We start from the raw sequence: 6,000 nt of genomic DNA, 5'->3' as shown, positions 1-6,000 counted from the left end.
AAGGTTGAATTTATCCTGCCCATGGCTCTGCAGCCATTAAGTAGAGGAACTCGGATTCAAACTAGTTCTGTGTGAGGCCAAAGCCCATTCTCCTTACAAAGATTATTCTGTGGCTCTTAACTAGTAGCTGGTCAGTACTCACAGCCTAGAAGATAAGAGCTGTCCCCCCTTGATAGATGGATCCCAGTTGTCAGCAGGATAATTAAAAGAACAAGAACAAAGTCCCAAATCTTCCCCAAAGACCAACGAATAATTGGCCGTGAGCGTGTGTGGAAAGCAGAGAGGCATACTTCAAAAAAGATAATTTAAGAAAAAGCACGCTACAAATCTCCGTACAGCATAATCGTGTTGAATATTATTCAGAGAAACACAAACCTTGAAGACATCTAAGAGATATCTACCTCCCTTGTAGTGAGGAGATTAGGCTCAGAGAGCGCAATTGTTTCATTCAAGCCCCACAGGAAGCGAGTTGCAGACCCAGCACTGGAGCCAGACCACCTGGAGGCAGGAGGAGTCCCCCTTTCCCAGTGCCCAAATTTTCCCTCATTAGCCCAAGTTCTGAGTCCCTGCTAGCCTAATAACATCATTTCAGTGTTTGACATTTTGCTTAATCATCTTTGTGGTGTCAAGCGGGTGACCAGCCAAGGCTTCTGATCTCAAAGATGGCTCCTAGAAAAGATGACATGTTGCATTATTGTAAACTTTTTTAGAGACTCTCTGAAAAAAAAAAATGATCCTGGCGTTGTGCTATTTATATTTTGGCATGAACCTCAGAACCACGTGGACAAGGTTCTGTTCACTTTGGCCTCCTCGAAGCCCCTCCCAGAGCCAGAGTGAGATGCCTATCTCTGGGACAGAGATGGTACCCTGCAGGCACAGCTGGGTATCCATAAGCTAATGGAAAAGAGCCCACGTGGCCCCTCTGTCCACAGGGATGCAGCCTGCCTGGGAAGATGGGGCTGTGGTAGGATGGAGGGTCCCTAGGAAAGCTCAGATCCCCAGCTGAAGCAGAGTCCAGAATGGGTAGCATTCTGTGGTCTCCACTTTGAGTTTGGATCCTCTTCCTCCAGTATCCAAACATAACTCTGATTCTAAACCCTGGAATCAGGCCCTGGAGAGAGTGTAAGGAAGCAGGATGGGTCCCCAGGTGAGTCCTGGCAGGAAAGGGGGCACCACCCCCCTGGGAAGCGCTGAGACACTGCCATCCATCCACAGATGCTTCTGAACCCTTTCGAGCCTGTCTGAGTTTCGACTCTTGGTTACCTCCTTACTTGATCGCCGGCTCCATTTCCTTTGCCCTAGTACGTGCCGTGTGAATTCCACTGCCATCGCCCCCATCGCCCCCATCGCCAGCATCTTTGGTGGCAGCACAGTCACTGAAGGCACTGGCCTTCTGAGGCCTGCACGCCTGCCCTGGCTCTGGCCCTGACCGCCACTTCCTAACGACACCCTTGACCCTTTCACTTGATTGATCAGCCTCATTCCAGGGTGGTCGGAAGCCAGAGTTACCGTACAAAGTGTCAGCGAAGGTGTGAGTCATCTCAGACTGCCAGAACAAAATACCAGAGACCAGGTGGCTTAAACCACAGAAAATCATTTCTCAGAGTTTTGGAGGCTGGAAGCCCGAGATGAAGGTGCCAGCAGATCAAGTTTCTGGTGAGAGTCCCCTTCATGGGCTTGCAGATGGCCACTTGCTTGCCAGGTGCTCTTAGGGCAGGGAGAGGACTGGTGAGTTCCCCTTTGTCTCTTCTTATAAGAACACTAACCCCACAGGATCAGGGCCCCACACTTACGGCTTTATTTCACCTCAGTTACCTCCATGGAGAGCCTCCTCTAAATACAGGCATGTGGGGAGTTAGGGCTTCAGTTCATGAATTTTGAAAGGTCACAGTTCAGTCCGTAGCACTGATGAAAGAACCCTGGGGACTCCTCTGACACCTCAGTCTGCAGGAGGACAGCATCTTCTTCCAGAGATAGTCAGTGGCCTCCTGAGTTCTCCTTTATGGAGCCAGATAGGACTGTTATTTCTCTGGCAAGGATTTGCCCAGAAGTGTTTGCTTCATGGCCATAGAGCACCCACTGTGGCCCCAACTGTCAGCCCTAGTTCCCTTCTCGCCCTTCACCCTCACTCTCAGCTTAGTCCCTGAGAAGGGCATCACGGAACAAGCCAGACCGCTGCCCAGAGCCCTCTTGCCTGAGTCAGAGCCTAGACCACAGCCCTCACCCCAAGTCCTGAGCATCTGCTGTGTGCACAGGCCTGCCCTGGGCCCCATAACTCCTGGTCCCTGGCCGCGGTCTGAGCTCATGCCCCTCACCGCCTAAGCCAGGAGTGACTCTACTGCTGGGGAAGTAAGTGAGCAGAAGCAGATGATTTAGGGTGCACCCACCTCTCTCCCACGGGTCCCCGGCTCCTGTCCCACCGCCAGGGCTGGGAACATCAACTCAGCCCACGGGTGGAGGTGGTGGGCTGTGTGCTGTTCCCCTCAGCCGGACCTCTCCAGCCAGCCCTCCCCGGCCAGCCCCAGTTCAGCATCTTGAGGAGGGTCCACTGTGCAGCTAATTCTTAACAAGAGCACCAATTTCTGAATGTTTATTCAATGTCTTTAATTGAAAAGTAAAACCACTCAGTGCTAAGTAATTAAAATCTCCCTGCCTGGATTTACAGGACTGAGACTTAGCGGTGAAGCGCTCCTCCCTTTCACTCTCCCCAAGTGCTAGCAGTGGCCTTGGTCCTCTGGGCAAGGGCACCGAGTTCACACGTGTGACTCTCCGCTTTTCTCACCCCTCCCACTTCCTGTCCAGATGATGGAGCCTCCAGTCTGTGGGGTGCATCCACTTCCTTCAGTCATTCATGTCATTCTCTCTGGGAGACACCAGGCCCCATGAAGGTGGTGGTGAGCTGGACAGGCATGGCTCTGCCATCAAGGAGCTCCTGGCTCTGCTCTGCCACCGAGCTGGCTCAGAGTCCCAGAGCCGGGCGAGACCTTCCAGCTGACCTAGTTCACCCCTTACTTTTCAGGGGTTACAGACCGGGGCTGTTCCCCACTCCCACCTGCACCAGTCATTCCCTAATTAGAGACGGCCCACCCATGTCCTAGACCAGGAACCCTTCCCTCTAGCCACACAGTAACCTGGGACCCCCCCACTCCCCACCTTTCCCCCCAAGCAGTTTCTCTGTGGTCCTGACTGAAACTGTCAACATCTCCCACGCATCCAGATATAAGCTCCTCACAGTCAGCTCTTCCCCCTGAGCTGGCAGCCCTCACTGGTGACTCAAGGGTGACAGCTACAGCCCAGGCAGACAGGAGCACCCAGGCCTGCCTCCTTGGTCCGCCACCAGTTCCATCAGCCCCTGAGACTGAGGCCTTTCTGTTTGGAAGGAGAAAGAAAGACAGACATTTGAATTCCCGCTCTGCCCTGATCAGCTTTGTGCCCTGGAAAATAAGATGACAGTTACTCACCTCATGGGACCGTGGTGGGCATTCGATGACATAATCCATGTAACACCCTTAGCGCCAGGCCTGGTCCACGCCAAGTGCTCAGATTCTTTTCTCTGCCTCCCGGATGTGGTCCACAGGCTCAGGCATACAGCAGGCATGACTGAGCAGCCGACTGGGCTAGGGCAAACTTGTCCGTGGAGGAACCTTCAACAGGTTTCAGGCAGGTGCATCCCGGGACACTTCCTGGCCATCGGAGCCCCTGGGAAATTTAGCAAGGTCATTGCCTCCTCCCTGGGCCTCTGGCAGCCTCTCTTCTTGAGTCAGCTTGTGGCCTGCGGGGCTCAGCTCCATCCCTGCCCACTCTCCATCGGGTTGTCCAAATCACCAGGAGCTTCACTAGGCCCTTCCCCCTCAAATTCTCACCCCCTCCCCAGCCCTTCCCTACCCCTTTGACCCCACCACTCCTCTGCTTCCCAATCACAGAATGGCCACTCCTTTAGAAGTGGGGTGGATATTGTCTCTTAAATCCAAAAGGCATCCTGGGAAACAAAGCTCAGGAGCAGCAGAGCCCAGGTGGGCCCAATGCAGGGACCAGAGGGCCGGCGCAGTCAGAGGAGGAAGAGGTCCAGGCTGGTGGTCAGACAGTGAGGCCGGTGGAGGCGAGGGCTGGTGTGAGATGGGCCAGCAGGTCTGCCTGGATGAGGCAGGTGATGGGAGGCTGTGGGAGGAGAGGGGCAGCGCGAGGTGGGGCCTTCAGATATCTCTCTGGTGCTGTGAGCCACACCCGTGAGCAGGGAGAAACTAGAGGAGAAGGAAAGTGGGAGCCACTGTAGACGTCTGAGTGAGAGAAGACTGGGGCCTGGCAGATGGCGATGGCTGTGGGGATGGAGAGTGTGCAGAGTCTGTAAGAAGACCCAGAACTGAGGACACTGGAGAGGAAGGCTCAGAGCTGCAGTGTCTGTGCCCTGGGGGGTAAGGGGGTGGGAGCCCCGGGGAGACAGAGAGAGAGGCTGGTTTGGAGAGAGGAAATAAATGGTGCCGTGCTCCCTGACCTCCCCCAAAGTTATGTGAGTTTCATAGTATCCGAATTTTCTCAGGTGAACATGTAGGAATTTTGAGTCAGGAAAAAAAAAATCACCAAAGCCATTTCTAGGAAAGAAAAATAAAAGGCTCATCCTCACCTCTTAGTTACTTACACACCATCTACAGAACGTCTGATACTTACCAAAAAAAAAAAAATTCCCCAGAGGATTATGGGGGGGACAGTCAAAGTGAAAATGTGTGCAATTGGATTTATAACTGAAGCGTAAACCCCTGGAGGGGATGGAAGGCAGAGTCGGGGCACCAGGCCTCTCCCTTCCCCACAGTGGGTCCCCCAGCAGAGTCACACAGACCTCAGGTGTCCACACCTGCTCGGCTGCCCTGCACAGAAGCCATCGGGCCAGATTCCACAGAATGAGTCACGTGGCCCAGCTGTGGCCAGCTGGGCGTGCGCCCAGCAAAGGCGGCCAGAGAAGGTGGTAGAGGCAGGCACGACCTCACTCAACCTTAGCATCAGGGACTCCCCTTCCAGGGAACGGGACACCCAGACCGTGTGGGGCAGTGCAGTCAGCAGGAGCAGCGGAAGCAGGATCTGAACTCAGACCCAAGGCTGGCCGAAGAGACTTTCTGGAAGAGGGGACTCCAGGACCAGCTGGAGGGACCAGTGGACGGTAACCAAGCGAAGAGGGTGGAGCTTGCCAGGCATTAGTGGCTGGTTTGGGACAAAGCCACTGGGGAGTTAAGAGTGTGAGACTCAGGAGGACAAACATGCCAGTGGTTTGGCTTTACTGGCAGCTAGGGTGTATGGGGACTTGGGGGAGAAGGACTGAGGAGGCCAGCAGGGTCCGTTGTGGGGACCTGTGTGCTGGCTAAAAGCCCTCGGGCTACCCAGGTGATAGGGAGCCCGTGACGCGGCTGACAGCATGGAGGGGGTGGTTCGTTTTGCATTTCCGAGATGTCATGGGCCACCTTCCTGAGCAGTTTTCTAAGCCATGTGCCGCGACCTACCAGGACTTACCAGGTGGTTGAAATGAGTTGGGTGTGTGTACCAGTGTTCTATGGTTGCTACAACACATTGCCACAAAACCAGCAGCTTAAGACAACACGGACTGGTTTTCTTGCAGTTCTGGAGGCCAGACATCTGAACTGAATCTTACAGAAGCAGGGGGGCTAAAATCAAAGTGTCCACAGGGCTGATTTCTTCCAGAGCTTCCAGGGGAGTTTCTGCTTCTTGCCTCCCCAGCCTCCAGTGGCTGCCTGCACTCCTTGGCTTATGGCTGCATCACTCTAATCTCTGCCTCCGTGGTCATGTGGCCTCTTCTGTGGCAAACCTCCTCTGTCTCTCCCTTGTCAGTTCACTGGGGATTATGTTGGTCCACCCAGATCATCCAAGGTAATCTCCTCCTCTCAGCGTCCTTAGCTTAGTCACATCTGCCCAGTCCCGTTTTCAGGGTAAAGTAGCACTCACAGGTTTCTGCCTCTCCAGAGACTGGGATGTGGCTTTATTCCTACAACCATA

This window comes from Camelus dromedarius, chromosome 4 (assembly GCF_036321535.1).
Source record: "Camelus dromedarius isolate mCamDro1 chromosome 4, mCamDro1.pat, whole genome shotgun sequence".
Lineage (NCBI taxonomy): Eukaryota > Metazoa > Chordata > Mammalia > Artiodactyla > Camelidae > Camelus > Camelus dromedarius.
The sequence above is the reverse complement of the archived record's forward strand: the minus strand, read 5'-3'. Positions refer to the sequence as shown.